At 39.5% G+C, this 17,729-nt stretch overlaps 1 protein-coding gene across 6 annotated transcripts in view; it reads right to left on the minus strand.

The window, feature by feature from the left end:
* LOC123950557 (sodium channel protein type 1 subunit alpha) overlaps positions 1 to 17,729 on the minus strand; it is a 152,350-nt gene that overhangs the window by 118,822 nt on the left and 15,799 nt on the right. The window contains exon 1 of one of the 6 annotated variants that reach the window (XM_046018492.1): positions 13,985 to 14,191. The exons of 4 other annotated variants lie outside the window; for them this stretch is intronic. The gene's annotated coding sequence lies outside the window, so the exon portion shown is untranslated. Of the gene's footprint in view, positions 1 to 13,145; positions 13,179 to 13,984; positions 14,192 to 17,729 lie in introns of those variants that run through there. One more of the 6 variants, XM_046018493.1, reaches the window with a different exon arrangement.

Below are 17,729 nucleotides of genomic sequence, written 5' to 3' on the forward strand. Positions count from 1 at the left end.
AAATTTGTAAATCTCTTTAATGTCTGGCTTAATGTCCAGATTCTTAAATAAGCTTGTGCATTCAATCTATTATAATTTACATTTGGATGAAGAAAATCTGGCCTCACATAGATGTGTAGTTTGAAATTTTTAATAGCCTTTTCACTTAAATCTGAACAGTCTTCTTTGGTAATCTACAGAAACTATACAACTGGAATCTGAAACCATTATCAATGAACTTGTACTCTGCTACACTAAAATCTATTGGACTATCTTACACTTTGAATGGATCCATTAACCATGTATGATTTTGCATCATTATCCATTGTTCACTTGTAAATGTATCCGTTTACTGACTTGTGCAGGTCTTTGAGATGCTGAAACATTTCATTATCCATCTGCTAACATCACTACTAATCACATCAGAAAATCCTTCAAGTTTTGAGAAGCTGCTGAGTTCAGATAGAAGTTTTCAAAAATTCTAATTTTCTCTTCAAAGTTCCAATGCTGTCATTGGTAACAAATACTCTCTGTTATTTTTCTTGAAATGACAGCCTCGCTTCGTTTTCAAAAAATTATCTGCCAAATACCCAAGTCTGAATGAGCAGAATTTGTGTGTCAGTCACCCTTTCAAGTAAAGACGATCTTCCATGGAAAAGCAGCCTCTTTGTTTGTGCTCAAACAATTGCAGTGATTTCTTTTGAGTCAACCACCATCATACTTTGGAAGGTGGCGCATATTCTTTACATGTATTTCCAACTTCAGCACACAGAATATTATAACTGGCTTTTAGTTTAATGAATTTATTTATTTAACTAGTTTTACGGGGCGCCTATGGCAGTGAAGAATGCAATGATGTTGGTGGGGGTATGGGCTATGGTGAGTTCTGTGAAGTGTGTAAACCTGGCAATTCACAGACCTGCACCCCTGGGGCTAATAATACATTTTATTTTTATAAAAAATAAAAAAATTTTAAAAAAAGAATGCAATGATGTCAAGTACAGTTTGGTGCTGCTGTCTTGAGAAGTTTAAGGCTAGGAGTTTTCATTGTTCTAGTACCATAAGGGCAAGCGCCAACATAGTGAAAGAAGGAAAAATTCTTTTGTGTGATTATGAAAGTAGTTGCAACCTGAGCGACTCCCTAAACACTTTCAAGGGAATTCAGAGGCGTCTGTGGACCACGTTTTGAAAATAATTGCTGAAATCATGTTAATAATTTTTCTATTTTTGTGTATTATATTTTGTATGCATTGAAGACTATGAACATATTGAGAATATGATTGTGGAAACATTCTTAGATAACCACGGAGAGTTAAGGAGTGTTAGAAATGAAAGGCAAAACGGGGGCCCCTGGATGGCCTCGTCGGTTACATGTCCAACTCTTGATCTCAGCAAAATGCCTAAAAATTAAAAGAAAAAAGAAAGAGGGAGAGGAAAGGAGAATAAGATAAGGTTTGGTCCCAGAGGAGGGCAAGCTGGGATTCCATTCTTCGTTATTCCGTAGGGAGGTTTATGGAGCCAACCTTGTGTTTTCTTTTTTCTTTGCTTACTGATGTCTAAGTCCTTAATTATGTTCTAACTTCCTTTTTTGCAATGTCTTCAAAAGTCAGTCCTGTCTTCATTCCTACAGGTTGATTTATAAACCTCTAAATGCCTTGAATATTGGTGTACGATCTTCCAGACTCCTCAAATCACTGGAAACTTGAAACGCCAAGGCCCACTGAAATGATGGCATCCTAGACCTGAAACCAGTCCGTTGCCTCTTTGGTTTTGTACCAACACACTGACACACATAGCCCAAAATACCACTGGCCTTTTTAAATGGCGTATCACATTCCAGGATAATAGGAAAACTGCTGCCTGGTAACATTTGTCAAGTCTCAAAGTAACTCTTTCCAGGATTTTCAAATCCACTGAATTTCTCAGACTGCAGTATTTCATGTGACAGAATTCTCTTAGTTTTTTCTCCTTTATGAATATATGATCAGAAATCCTGAATTCTGGTTTCTTTTCCATATTCAATACTTTCCTTGATTTTAAAATTACTAGTACTTGCTTAGAAAATAATCTCGATAGGGGCGCCTGGGTGGCTCAGTGGGTTAAAGCCTCTGCCTTCAGCTCAGGTCATGATCTCGGGGTCCTGGGATTGAGCCCCACATCTGGCTCTCCGCTCAGCAGGGAGCCTGCTTCTCTTCCCCTCTCTGCCTGCCTCTCTGCCTACTTGTGATCTCTGTCTCTGTCAAATAAATAAATAAAATCTTAAAAGAAAATTAAAAAAAGAAAGAAAGAAAGAATCTAGATATTGTCATCTAAGGCGCCATTACTCATCTACTCCTCTTCACACGGAGCTGTCTTACTACCCTCTCCACACGAGTAATTCCACATCTCCAAATGCAATGTATACTAATGATGACCCTCGTTGCTCCGTCCTGTCTTCTGGCTCAATAGTATACATTGTTAATGTATTCTTATTATTCTATTTGATAATCTTACAAACTGATTTTGCCAATTTGATGAGTTTTATTGGAAGTAGTTTAAAATTTTATGTGCAGGGCACCTGGATGACTCGGTTAAGTGCCTGCCTTCAACTCAGGTCATGATCCCAGGGTCCACGTCAGACCCCCTGCTTAGTGGGGAGTCTGCTTCTCCCTATCCCTCTTCCCCTCCTAACCAGTCATTCACTCTCTCTCTCTCTCTCTCTCTCAAATAAATCAATAGAATCTTTAAAAAAATTATGTACAAATTGCAAAAATATTTACAGGTTGTTTGGGGGTTTTTTGTTTTTTTTTTTTGGTTTTTTTGGTCTGCTTTTGATGCTCTCAATCTGAGGTCAATTTTTACTAAAATAATCCATTGCAAATGATAGGTGTGTCACAAATATAACTTTCCTAAAATGTTGTTGAATTCTAAAGGGAGAAGTTAGATTACCAAATTACAGTTTTTTAAAAAACACTTCTTTGACATTTAAGGCTAACTTTATATTAAACCCCTTCCCAAAGCTCATCTATTGTTAAAAGACTTGCAGAATACTAATTTTATCTTAGAGAGCTCGTGGGCTGATAAAATATTCAAACATTCAACTGTTTGTTGAATAACTTTATGTTGAGTTTTAATATTTTGATTCAGATCCAATAAGGATCTTTATACACAATAGATTTACCCAAATGCATTTGAAAAATAATGTATGCTAACATTCTTTTAAATTTTATTATATTTAAGTAATCTCTGTACCCAGTCTGGGGCTCACACTCATAACCCCAAGATCAAGAGTCTCACGCTCCACTGACTGTTCCAGCCAGGCTCTCCTGTATGCTAACTTTTATTAGGGGTGCTAAAGCAACACATGTTTATTTTGGAGAACTTATGCAAAAAATACTTTGGCATATAAAATAAATTATTAACTGATAATTTTGCTTGTATAGAGTAGGGATCATTTTATCATCTTTATTCTTCTATTCCTTCTTATCTTATGTAATGAGCAGATATTACTTTTGTTATAAGAAAAATAAGATGTAATATTCTATTTTTTAAAATTTGTAAAGAAGAAAATAAAAATCATAATCTCATAAACTAGAAATAACTATTATGTTCTTTCTGTTTTTTCTTTTCCTAAGTAAAAACACTATTGCTTCTTCTTTTTCAGTATTGAGATCATACTAGATATATATATTTATCTGTATGGCATTTTTTTTTTTTTTTTTTTATTGGAGCAAAATTTTATTCAATTTGTCTCAATATTCATAAGGCTAATATGCATAAATGTAGCAAAGATACATGTAATTAATTTATAACTTATTTCACAAAAGTCTGTTTCAGGCTCATAAAAAGACTGTTTGCATTTTCTTTTCTGTAGCACTCAAATATAATAACCGCTAAATGGCACTAGACATGCCTTCCTAAATTAATTGGCTTTAAAAATCATGCTATTAAATTATGAATAAAAAACCCTAAACTTCCAGCGAGGAAGCTCAGATGTTTTGGGATACAGAATATGGACAAAATTAACACACAACATGAAAAGACTCAGATGCAATATGAACATAGAAACAAAGAGAAGGACATTGTTTTTTTTTTAAATCTGTTTCTTTCTCTCTGTTTTTTTTTTTTTTTTTTTTTTTTTTTTTTAACATTTAAATCATATATAATGACCAGTATATTAGGGGGCACTGCTAGATCAAAGATTAGAGATTTTGGGTTGTAAGTCCGATTCAACTGTTACTGAGTGGGAGACTTGCAAGTCCTTTAAGCTGTCTTACAATTTTTTATTCTCTATGAATTCTGAGTTTGGATTACAAACAAACAAACCACCCCAAGAGAAGATGTCACTGAAAGCCATGAGGATCAAGTCTGGCATCTGTCCCAGTTGTTCTCCTCACTGGGATGCTTGTGATGTTGGTTTTTTTTTTTTTTTTTTTTTTTTCCCCCTTTTATTAATTTTTTCAGCGTAACAGTATTCATTCTTTTTGCACAACACCCAGTGCTCCATGCAAAACGTGCCCTCCCCATCACCCACCACCTGTTCCCCCAACCTCCCACCCCTGACCCTTCAAAACCCTCAGGTTGTTTTTCAGAGTCCATAGTCTCTTATGGTTCGCCTCCCCTCCCCAATGTCCATAGCCCGCTCCCCCTCTCCCAATCCCACCTCCCCCCAGCAACCCCCAGTTTGTTTTGTGAGATTAAGAGTCATTTATGGTTTGTCTCCCTCCCAATCCCATCTTGTTTCATTTATTCTTCTCCTATCCCCCTCCCCCCCCATGTTGCTTCTCCATGTCCTCATATCAGGGAGATCATATGATAGTTGTCTTTCTCCGATTGACTTATTTCACTAAGCATGATACGCTCTAGTTCCATCCACGTCGTCGCAAATGGCAAGATTTCATTTCTTTTGATGGCTGCATAGTATTCCATTGTGTATATATACCACATCTTCTTGATCCATTCATCTGTTGATGGACATCTAGGTTCTTTCCATAGTCTGGCTATTGTAGACATTGCTGCTATAAACATTCGGGTACACGTGCCCCTTCGGATCACTATGTTTGTATCTTTAGGGTAAATACCCAGTAGTGCAATTGCTGGGTCATAGGGTAGTTCTATTTTCAACATTTTGAGGAACCTCCATGCTGTTTTCCAGAGTGGTTGGACCAGCTTGCATTCCCACCAACAGTGGAGGAGGGTTCCCCTTTCTCCACATCCTCTCCAGCATCTGTCATTTCCTGACTTGTTAATTTTAGCCATTCTGACTGGTGTGAGGTGATATCTCATTGTGGTTTTGATTTGTATTTCCCTGATGCCGAGTGACGTGGAGCACTTTTTCATGTGTCTGTTGGCCATCTGGATGTCTTCTTTGCAGAAATGTCTGTTCATGTCCTCTGCCCATTTCTTGATTGGATTGTTTGTTCTTTGGATGTTGAGTTTGCTAAGTTCCTTATAGATTTTGGATACTAGCCCTTTATCTGATATGTCGTTTGCAAATATCTTCTCCCATTCTGTCAGCTGTCTTTTGGTTTTGTTAACTGTTTCCTTTGCTGTGCAAAAGCTTTTGATCTTGATGAAATCCCAATAGTTCATTTTTGCCCTTGCTTCCCTTGCCTTTGCCGAGAAATTAAGGAGTCAATCCCATTCACAATTGTACCCAAAACTATAAGATACCTAGGAATAAACCTAACCAAAGAGACTAAGAATCTATACACAGAAAATTATAAAGTACTCATGAAAGAAATTGAGGAAGACACAAAAAAATGGAAAAATGTTCCATGCTCCTGGATTGGAAGAATAAATATTGTGAAAATGTCTATGCTACCTAAAGCAATCTACACATTTAATGCAATCCCTATCAAAATACCATCCATTTTTTTCAAAGAAATGGAACAAATAATCCTCAAATTTATATGGAACCAGAAAAGACCTCGAATATCCAAAGGAATATTGAAGAACAAAGCCAAAGTTGGTGGCATCACAATTCCGGACTTCAAGCTCTATTACAAAGCTGTCATCATCAAGACAGCATGGTACTGGCACAAAAACAGACACATAGACCAGTGGAACAGAATAGAGAGCCCAGAAATCGACCCTCAACTCTATGGTCAACTAATCTTCGACAAAGCAGGAAAGAATGTCCAATGGAAAAAAGACAGCCTCTTCAATAAATGGTGCTGGGAAAATTGGACAGCCACATGCAGAAAAATGAAATTGGACCACTTCCTTACACCACACACGAAAATAGACTCCAAATGGATGAAGGACCTCAATGTGAGAAAGGAATCCATCAAAATCCTTGAGGAGAACGCAGGCAGCAACCTCTTCGACCTCAGCCGCAGCAACATCTTCCTAGGAACTGTATGGCATTTTTTATGTTCCCATTATACCTTGGACAATTGTGCAGAGAAGTAAACATTCCTGAAACATTATGTTTAATGGCTCTCAGTATTTGTAAGGACCATGGTTTATTTAACCATTTTCCTAACATTGTAGACTGTTTTCAGTTTTGTTTGGGTGGAATTACTATTCCTAAACAGGGAATAGTTTGGTAGGACTGTCAGTGAAAGAGCACAGTTCACCTTTAACAAAGGGGACCAGATTTATAATACAAACTTCACCAACCAATGCTCACTTCCTAGAATTTTAATTTTTAATCCAAGTGACAAAAGAAAGAAAGAAAGAAAGGAAGGAAGGAAGGAAGGAAGGAAGGAAGGAAGGAAAAAGAAAGAAAGAAAAGCAGGGGGGGAAGCCTAAGGTAGTCAAATGAATTCATCCTAGGAGATAATAGCACCTTGCAGAAACCACCAGAAAGTCCCAAGTAAGGGCTAACTAACCATCATAGCCTTCCTTACTCTTGTCATTTCCAGTCTAGATTTCAACTACTCATCTTCATGAACTGTACTTTCTGAGATAATACTTTTATATTTACATTAATCTCAGTCTCAGTTGTTTATTGAAGCACTTTGAAATTAATTATTTATAAAATCTTCATGGATTCCTAATTTTTATACCCTTTTATGTCATTTTCTCATTGAAACAAGTAAGAGCCTGAGCTAAGTAAGCTTCTCATAGATTGTGAATATAAACATGACATTATGGTACACAAGTATAATCAATGTCACCACTCTTTTGCTTCTGTCCACTTTATTATTCATCACGCTCCTTTAAATAGAAACCTAATTAATTGCCTTTATTGGACTATTAACACATATACAGACAACTCATTAACCGGTGGGAGAAACTTATGAATAATGAAAACTCGCCATTAGTAAAACAACAATAATTTTATCAACAACAAAAAGAGTCTTACCAGTTTCTATCTTCTTTGCTCATTATTTTAGCAGTCATTTGTATACCAAAGACAACTGCTATGGGCTGAATTGTTTCCCCCTCAAAATTCATATGTCAAAGCCCTAACCCCTAGAACCTCAGAATGTGGCTGTATTCGGACAGTTTACGACTTAAAGAGGTGATTAAGTTAAGATAAGGTTGACTGGTGTCCTTATAAGAAGAGGAAATCTGGACACAAAAAGAGATGCTCGGAAAGCATACACACAAAGAAAAAACCATCTGGGGGCATGGAGAAGGCTGCCATTGGCGAGTCAATAAGAGAGGACTCAGAAAAAAAAAAACAAACCTAAGGAACACCTTGATCTTGCCTTCCCAGCCTCCAGAACTGTGAGAAACAAATTTCTGTTGTTCAGTCTGTGGTATTTTGTTATGGCAGCCCTAGCAAACGGATACAACAAGCAACCCTATTTGAATGGTACTCCTCTATTTCAAGTCCAACAGTTTCCCCCAATGGTTTCACAAACATGAAACAAAAGCAGACAAGAAACATACATTATAAAGAACATGGATAGTGTTTGCATAAGTTTGGGAGGAAATGTGCAATACAGTAAGGATATTTCTTAGAAATTACTAGTAATCTTTCTGCAAAAACATTACCTTGTTATTCATTACCTTGTTAAATTTCCAGTAGAGTCACAAATGAATATGTTTTCAGTTTGAGAAAAATTTTGACATGAAGTTAGCTTTATAAAGTGTTTAACAATTATAGGTATGTGGACCAATTTTCCTATACTTAAAGTTATATGGATTCTAAAAAAGGAAATTCTCACTGCTCTTTTCTTAAGGAACAAAGGCAACCATAGCACCAGTATGTGTCATAACTCCTGGTAAGAACATAGATGCACGTAACATACAGCCCGGCCAGCAGGAGTAACGTGATGATTCAGTAGGGAAACAAGAGTCTTCCCAACAATCTGAGACCAAACACTTGGTTCTTGGACCTGTTTTGAAAGCTTGAACTGAACTACAGTTGTATTAGTTGCATTATTAACTTAGCTTCATGTTCTGTTTTGTTCCCTAATTGTGTTTTGTGCACCTCTTAACCTCATATATGATCAGTCATTAACTTTGCCTTTTTATCCCTATTTTCTATTTACCCATTGACTGCGGAAACCTAATGGGTACTGGAGGGTGGTATTTGCCTTGAAATTATCTGATGTACCTGGTCAGACCAGGTCCCAGCACCTCACTGTCTGGAAGAACGCTTACCCACAAATTGTTTCAAGCCCTCCCCTGCCTCAAGGTATCAAGAGATGATTCACACTCCTCACATGTATTCATCTTCTTCCCAAACATATAAAAGCTGTCCCTGGGCTCAACAGGGCAAGGCAACTTTGGGAATGACCTGCCTTCTCATTGATTTGCCCTTTTGATAATAAAGCTTTCATTGCTTCAAAAACCGTATCTTGGACATTGGTCTACTGGGTACCAGGTGCATGGACAAGTTTAAGTTTGGTAAGGAACTCGTGCTGGGTCAACTGAATATCAACATGCAAAAGAAGGAAGTTGGATCCCTGCTTCACATTATTTGCAAAGATTGACTCAAAAATGAATCACAGACATAAACGTAAAAGCTAAAACTATAAATAGAATAGAAAAAAAGGAGTAAATTGTCATGACCTTGGCTTACGTGATGGTTTCATATATATGGCATCAAAAGCACAAATTACAAAAGAAAAAAATTAAAGCCAAGAACTATAGATGCTTTCCTCACAATTCAAGTTAAGGTTGTGGGCAGGGCACTAAGGGAGGAAGAGGCCCCAAGAGAAGGAGAGGATTTTTGCCACTCCCAGGGTGAAAAGCAAGGTTCATTCTAAGAAGAGAATTTCACACTTGCTAGAGAGAAATTACAATGTTTGTAGGTAACTGAGAGGGAGTGGGAGCAAACAGCTAGGAGATATAAAAAGATAAACCATTAGAATGTGAATTCTGAAGGAATAAAAATATAACGAAACATTTAATATAGACAAAAATGAAAGCTGATGTTTATATTTTCCCATATTATTTTGAGATCCTGTTAATTCATTTGCAAAAAAAAAGATTTGTTCAAACACTTCAGAACGCCTACCGTGTCCTAAGGAATCTGGGGGATGGCAGACTGGTTTTCGTCCTAACCATCAGCCCACACGTCCCAGATTTAGCCATTTCAGGGGAAAGTGCGGAAGTGTAAGCAAGATGGACTGGTTGCCTGGGGCATTGTTGGGTTTTTCGGGTTTTTTGTTTGTTTTGTTTTTTATTTTAACTGATTATTTGCAGCCATCTAGCCAAAAATCTCAATCAGATTTTTTTTTCATCAAATAGTGCCTTTTAAACCTTTTTGAGCCAATTTCACAGCATTCTAGGAAACAGCATTTTCCACAGGACTTTATAAACTGTTAAAACTTTTTGATGTGTAAAAATAAGTGGTTTAGGTTTCTTTTGTTGTTGTTGTTGTTGTTGTTAACCAGTAATTTGGCACCATTAAATATTCAACTTAAATTTATAAATGCCAGGGCTCCCCAGATCTGGCTGGTCACCTGTGTGGCCCCAGGTCCTTCCATTTCTTCTCCTCTCAGGATTGCTAACAAGGTGCGTGCCAGCCCTCACACCTGTGAGACACTGTGCCCTTCGGAACCTTCGTGTTTTCCCTCTTCTCTCCGTGCTGATTGCTCTCCTCTCACCTCACTCAGTTTCCTCTTTTGCTTTCTCTCTGCATGCCCCCTTCGACCTCAATATTGCCTTTCCCTACTTAATTTTTCTGCAAAGAACATATATGCTCTGCTATTTCATGACACACTGGTAAGTCTACTAACTCTGTCACTAGTCTGAAAGCACCACGTGGGCAGGGATTTTGTCTAATTCACCACGTTCCTGTGCCTAGTAGAGGGACTGTCCTATCCTGTAGGAGGACACATTTTTTTTTCCCCAATGAATGAATATAGTACATTTAGGAAATCATTCTAAATCAAACTCTATGAAATTTCAGATGAATTGACATGGGGAACAAAGGCAAAAGAATCTTTATAACTTACTGCCCATTGGCAGGTTGCTGGGACAGGCAGAGTGATCTTCCTCCAGGAACTCAACTGCCGATGTCCATTCTTCGCTAAGCACAAAAGGCAGTTTAACATTAACCCATCTCCAAGATCTTGTGAGTCTCCTTTAACATATAAGAATTCCTTTGGAAACTTCATCTCTACCTGCTTCTCCAAGATACATGTTAGCAATCATCCTCCCGGCATATGACCCACCAATATACATTTGAAGAGTCTCGTGACTGAGGTTTTACTAGACAGCAGTAAATGACCTCTTCCCCAACAACAGCTAGCCCCTCAAAGTCCTGGAAACCTCGCTTCCAACTTCCTTAGAGACTTAAGATATCCCACATGCCCTTACAACTTGAAAGTATATAATGGGCCACTCCTCATGACCCCAGTGCAGCTCTTTCTGCCCAAGGGTCCTATCTACTTGCTTTAATAAAACCACCTTTTGCACCAAAGATGCCCCAAGAATTCTTTCTTGACCATTGGCTCTGAACTCCAACGTTTCCACATCAGATTTATAGCCGCCATATACAGACTGCACTACCTGAGTCCTGATATCTGGGTTAGATCCTAGTTCTACCCTCACGGGAGTGATTAGGGGTGGTTGGAAGCACAGACTTTGCAGCCAGCCTGTCCGGGGTTGCTTGGGCTCTGCCACTTAATTGTCTAACTGAGGGAAAGTTAACTTCATTAGGCCTTGGTTTCATTATCCATAAACTATTGATTAATAATAGTACCTATCTCATTGATTAAGTGGCAAAATATCTGTAAAGTTCTGCTCAGAATAGTGGCTGGCATGGAGTAAATGCTATGCATATTTGCTAAATAAAATAGTTAATAAATAAATAAATTTATTTGCTAAATAAAATAGTTAATAAGGAATCTAGGAACAGGGACCAAAGAAAAGTTGGAAAAGCACAGTTTGGAGACATCTGGTTTAATTTTTTTTTTTCCTGACCACAGTTGCTCAGAAAATAAATCCCTTCTCCACACCTGCCCTGCACCAGTATTATCTAAACAGAGATGTGAAACATGCTTAATTGACGAATCAGAATTTCAAGGGATAGTGATTACTTCACAAATCACAGCCCATTGACCAAAAGAAGAAGACCACAAAAGCATCAATAGCTCATTCTCAGTCCCTCTCCACCTTCCTGTGTAATCCCTTTCTCCTCCCCTCCCCCTTCCGAGGTAGCCCTTTACCTGGCAGGAAGTATGGGTTTGGCCTATAATACCTTGTATACACAACCCCCACCCCCAACCCAGCTAAATTTTGAAGGGGTGCTTTTAGGTGTCAAACCAGTGTAAACCCAGGAGGGCTGCCCAGTTTGTGAAGTCCTAGGGGTAATTCCAAACAAGCCCCAGATTTTTCCCGTCCTTTTCTGCAACACAGAGAAGGTGTACTTATGTTTTCTCTCTCAGAATCTCTGGGTTCCCTGACAGTGCCCTCTATACAAGAAATTCGAATATTTCTTACTGGAGATTCTGGAGTTTTCATTCCCTATGTTGGTGGCAATAAAGTTCACTTACGTGTCTCTAGTCTGTCCCTTTGTCCCGGGTATTTCTAGTTGCTAATGGAGAATCCTGGCTGAGATCCCCAGTGCCTTCTTGGATACTGTATAATTAATTAGGCCTCCAACGTGCCTTCCTTTCCCCTGCCATGGATGGAGAAACCCTTTCCACCATGCCTTAAAGGGAAATTGCCCTAATAAATGTCTCCAGATACCAAATTTCCCAGCAAGATGGGGCCATGTAAACAGAGACTATTAGTATTGGCGGCAAATCCAATGTATTAATTACTTTTACTGGTAGGAGCATTCCAGATTTGTTGGCTACCAAAAAAATATATATATATATTTGAAAAAACCAAACCAACAAGGTGAAGAGGGAAGAAGAAAAAAAAAAAAAGCCATACAAAGGAGTTGTAGTGAGTTTAATGAAAACTAATTGCATTGCTGGGTTCATGCGAAGTAACCAGCCACTGGGCTCTGTTCTAGTGGTTCATAATGTTACCTCACCCTCTCCACGAAACTGTTTTCCCGTAAATCTCTGTGGCCATCCATTCCTGTCTACACATTATGTTCCTAAAATAGACACCATCTAAAAATCTCTTCAAGGAGCTTTGAGCAGGAAGGCCTAAATGGCAGCAGTCCTCCTAGAAGAGGGAAGCAATGGTCTCACAGCAATTACAAGAGCAACAGCCACAAAGGAGAGGTTTAAAGGAGTTTTTCACAACAATCACTCTTCTTCCAGAACGCCCAGCCAAGGGGAGAGAGAAGTGTCAGGCTCCAGCGAATGTGCCCAAACCCCAGGTTGCATCACCCTGGAGGGCCAGGTCTCGCAGCTAATAGGAAAGGTAAGCTACCCACTGCTCTGCACGGGAGAAACCCAAGCCGGAATCACCAGCCTCAGCATGGAATTTTCCTATTTCTGTTCGGCCTCGTCCTCTTGGGATGCTTTAAAGTGCTTTACGGAGAAATCTGTCTTGTTACTACACTAGCACATCAGGAACCCCACATGAACCTGTCAATCCATAGGAAGAGAAGGCACATTTTCTAGGTGTGAGAGCAACAGCGTCAGCAATTCGCAAGTTTGCTATTGTATCTCTGAAAATATTTAGTCCCATGCACAGATGGACAGAGCATGCCCCTGCGTTGGCTTCCATCGGTTCTCGAGACATGCAAAAGGGCACCTACCACCACTCTATTTGGATCGACTGGGTAAAGAGGAGTGACGCTTCTCAGTGAGTAAGTGGAGAGAACAAAAAGAAATAGGAGAAGTAAACGTGGGGGGTGGTCTTGAAACACATACCTCAAACAGGTAGGAAAGCGGGGAATCCATGATAACAAAGATGTGTTTGAAAAGCCTGCCGTCCACCCGGAGACCTTTCTCGTGCACTTTGGAAAAGCCAGCCGGTTCACCCCGGGAACCGAGTCGCCTCTGCAGTCTCACTGCTCATTGTGACCTCTGTCTAATTAAAAGTAACTCGGTGTGTCCTGCCTGGCATTCCATGGAAGAAGGGACTCTCTTCCACTTCCCTCAAGCTCCTTTTGTGGCGCCGTTCGATCCGACTTAGGGGGAATGCATCATTGTTCCCTTCTGGTCCAAGGCAGGAGGCATTTCTCCTCCAAAGCCCAGCCTCTGCGTGAGGAGGCTGAACACCCCTGCAGTGCTGAGCTCCAGCACTGCCCGGCTGCCTCCTTCCTTCCTGGGGGGTTAACACTGACATCTAATTTTTGCTCCATCCTTAGGAACAATATGACCTCTATTCACAGCTAGCTAGTCCAGCTCTAAAACACAGGAGACAGAGGGGGCTTCAAAAGGAGACCTTGAACAGGATGAAGGCAAGCAAAGGCAAGAAGAACTGGCCAGGTTCCAAGCTATTTCAGGCCAAAGAATCCCGTCTTATACCAAGATGCTGACTGCAAAACAAACCTGATTTCAGTTCGTGGAAGGTGGAGAGAGGAGGGGGAGGGGAAGGGGAGGAGAAGGGGAGGAGAAGAGAGGGAGGAGGGGGACCGTGGGTCCGAATTCACATACGAAAATGGACTTCCTGCTCAGTCCTAACTGTATGTCCGAGGTCTCTTTTTCCATAGGAATAACTGAAATGAATATGACTAAGATCACAACGAAACAACCGGATGACTTACCTGATAAAAAGGAAAATTACCCATCTGCAAGGAGGAGCAGCATCTCCAAAGACCAGATGATAACAACGTGCCTTCAAATTGTTCAGATTCCGTTTGCAAAGGGTGACCAAGTATTTACAAGGGCTGCAGTCTCACTGAGGCAGGACACACATACACGAATACACACACGCACACATACACACATGCACCACTGATCTCTGCAGTATCCTCTCGGCTTCATCCTCGCCTCACTCTATGGTACCTAATACAAATCAGCAAATAGCTTGTTAAAAAAAAAAAAAAAAAAAGTGGAGGTAGCACCTTACATTACATCGCCATCTAGTGGTCAAATACTAAATATTTTCTCACCAGTCAGATTTATGTGTTTTCAACCTCTTTTGTTTCCTTCTTTCCCTTCTTTCCTCTGGCGCTCTCACTCTTGGTTCCTCTTGTTTCTCCTTTATTTCCAGATGACTTCAAGATGAGAGAGTTTAAAAGTAAATATACCTATCTTCAAGTATAGCAAATATTTTGTGTTGCTTTTGCATTTTTCTTTGTCACTTTATTCTCACTATGAGTTGTTGCTATCTTTATAAATTATATAATTTGTGAAAAAGCGCTGTCTTCTTATTCCACCAGGAGAGATCTGGGGGGCCCTTTATTGCTTGTCAATGGCTTTCCTTTGAGGATCTTCTTGAAATGTTTCTCATTTGGGAGGTTATGTTTAGTTGAAGGTTCTGCATTATAATGAACAGCTAGCTCAGTGTGAGAAGATGTTAAGTTTTACTTCAACACCCATGAGCACGTGCCTTTGAGCTAGCTACTGAGCTTGTCACAAAAACTTACATTTTGTCATCTTCATCTATATTTAGATGTTAACCAAGATTATCTTCCACTCTAAATTACTAGTTTTAGGGGTGCCTGGGTGGCTCAGTGGGTTAAGCTGCTGCCTTTGGCTCAGGTCATGATCTCAGGGTCCTGGGATCAAGCCTCATGATCTCAGGGTCCTGGGATTAAGCCCCACATCGGGCTCTTTGCTCAGTGGGGAGCCTGTTTCTCTCTCTCTCTCTCTCTGCCTGCCTCGCTGCCTACTTGTGATCTTTCTCTGTCAAATAATTTTTTTTAATGCTAGTTTTATTATACTTAATCATAATGTTTCCTCATCTTGTGGAGTTGACCTAAAGCTTAATTACAATAACATGTTTTGGTAAGCAAATATATATTTTTTGAATTGAATGAAGTAAGGCCTATTGATAAAAATATAAAACCCATCCATCAGGTGTTCCCAAAACAATGAAACATCCATGCGAAACTATTTGTAACTCTGGGAACTGAGAATAGAACTTTCTCCATTGTGTACTGTACTTTAAAACTGAAGCAGTCTTTAGCATCCGGTCATGTGTAAACTCACAATGAACTATGTGTAGATTAGTAATTTGCAGTAAATATTTCTTCCTGGTTGCTTTCCCCCTAACCCAGTTACTGCTGACAACTCTCATGGGGTATTTTTACCATTTATTAAATGATATCACCTTCAATACTTCATCTATCTATTCCTTACCAAAGAACAGTATAATGGTTACTATCAATATTATTATAACTATTCCTTGTGCAGCTGAAAACTCTGAGGCTCTCTGAACCTTATCAATAAGGCTTCAGGCCAACATAGCTTGCAAAGCAGTAAAACTAAGGCTCTTGGTTCTGAAGTCTATTGATCTTTGCAACATACTGAAAAGTCCCCATTTCCTCCCCATTCTAGAATCATAAGGATATTTTGTTTCTCTGTTCACAAAACATTTACTGAACCCTTTTAAATAAATTACTCATGGGCCCATCTTCTCATCTATAAAAGAAGGAAATCGAGTAATCATTTCCTGTTCATCTCAGCAATTCTGTATTTTCACCAAAGCCAATCAAGGTAGCATGAACATTTTAATTGAAGTTATTCTGTGTCTGGGAAATGGTGTTGTTCAGCCTCTGGTAGAGTCAGGGCAATGTTGAAAGGAGCTGGAGGGACCGGTGACCAATATTTAGTAAGTAATTACTAAGCTATGGGAGCTGAAGAAGATGTAGGAAGTACGTGAACTAACAGGCGGTATTCTTTTTTTTAAACGTTAGGCTAACATATTTCATAGGAACAGTACTTATAGCTTAAATGTATAGGCATAAAAATAAGAACACCGTTGGCCACATGCTTTCATGCCTTCTCACTGCTTATTATAAAGGTCAAGTTTTTGAGTGACTGCTCACAACAATTCTCTCAACATCTCTCTCTCTCTGGTCAGCAGTGGTGAACATGTGCTCCTGGCTCCCAAGGACCTGAGCAGGGAAGGGTGTCTGTCCACCTGACCTACTCAAACAGCACTGCTCCATGTGATTCTGGAGGCTGTGGGGGCCAAGCTTCACTGGAAACGGACACCCCCAAACAGGTGGGCCAAGGCACTGAGAGCAAGAAATCACACAGGAGTATAAGAAGCAGTGACAAATGACAGAGCCAGAAAACTTGCAATGACTTCTGCTTCCCGTTCCAGGCCTTCCCTGGAAGATACTTCATGGACTTGGGCTTCCATGATAAACACAAATAAACTCCATTTTCACTTAGCTGAACTTGGCTTCTGCTAGTCTGTGGAGTCCTAGCCAGTTCCCTCATTGCAGGAATCCAAATGCCCTAGTCCTTGAAAGCTATCAAATACTGCTCATATTCTGGGCATCTGACACTTCATTTATTCACCTCCTCACACTCCTGATATATATATATGCCAGGCACTTCTCCAGTAACTGAAGTTACATCAGTGAACAAACCAGATCAAAATCCCTCCGTTGGTGGAGTTGACTCCAACCTTTTAAGCAGATGGAAAGGCACACTATTTTCAATGCACACACCACCCTTTGCCTCTGTATTTTTGTCCATAATCTTCACTTCCCTTGACAGATCTTCCCTGACTGCCCCCGCTCCCATCCATACATGGAAAATTCTACCCATGTTTTAGGTCACCTATTCTTTCTTCTCGAATATCTTTCTTGTTTCCTCAGTAGTTAGAATCTTGTTTTTTTGTGTTAATTAAAGTTCCACTTCACATTTTATCTTGTGGAATATGGTTGTTTGTTAAACTGAAGGAATTGAACATGAGAATAAGTGGCTACTCTGATACAGACTGGAAAAGAAAGGGCAACATCCTGCCCATGGTACAAAGAGGATTCTTAAGGACTAGTCTGTCATTCAGTGCACAAGACATTCCATTCATCAGAACTGAAGCAGTTTAACACCACTGGTAACTTTAAATATTCCTTATATAAGACTTGGCTTCAAGGCAAAATATGAGTTAGTTAGTTAATTAGTTAGTTTGTGTAAGCAGGCTCCATGCCCAGTGCGGGCTCAAACTCATGACCCTGAGATCAAGATCTGAGCTGAGATCAGGAGCAGCACACTTAACCAACTGAGCCACCCAGGCACCCCAAAATATGAGAGCTTTATTAAATTAGTGTGATATACACTTCAAGTCAGATACTCATGAAAGTAGGCAAAAGATAAAGTAAAAATGAAGCTCTGTCTGTGCTAAATCTTAACATGATTGCACTGTCTCTTTTGACCTTGTGCCGAGAGCTTTCTGTAGACTTCTTATTCACCTCCCAGATTCTAAGCTCCCCATGGCACCAGCTCTGCATTTTATATACCTTTATGCAGAAAGCTAATTTATTGAGATATAATTTTCTCTTTCTCACTGTTAGCTTTCCAGTTTCAGAGAATGAAAAGGTCATTTCCCCC

The sequence above is a fragment of the Meles meles genome, chromosome 9 (genome assembly GCF_922984935.1).
Source record: "Meles meles chromosome 9, mMelMel3.1 paternal haplotype, whole genome shotgun sequence".
NCBI lineage: Eukaryota > Metazoa > Chordata > Mammalia > Carnivora > Mustelidae > Meles > Meles meles.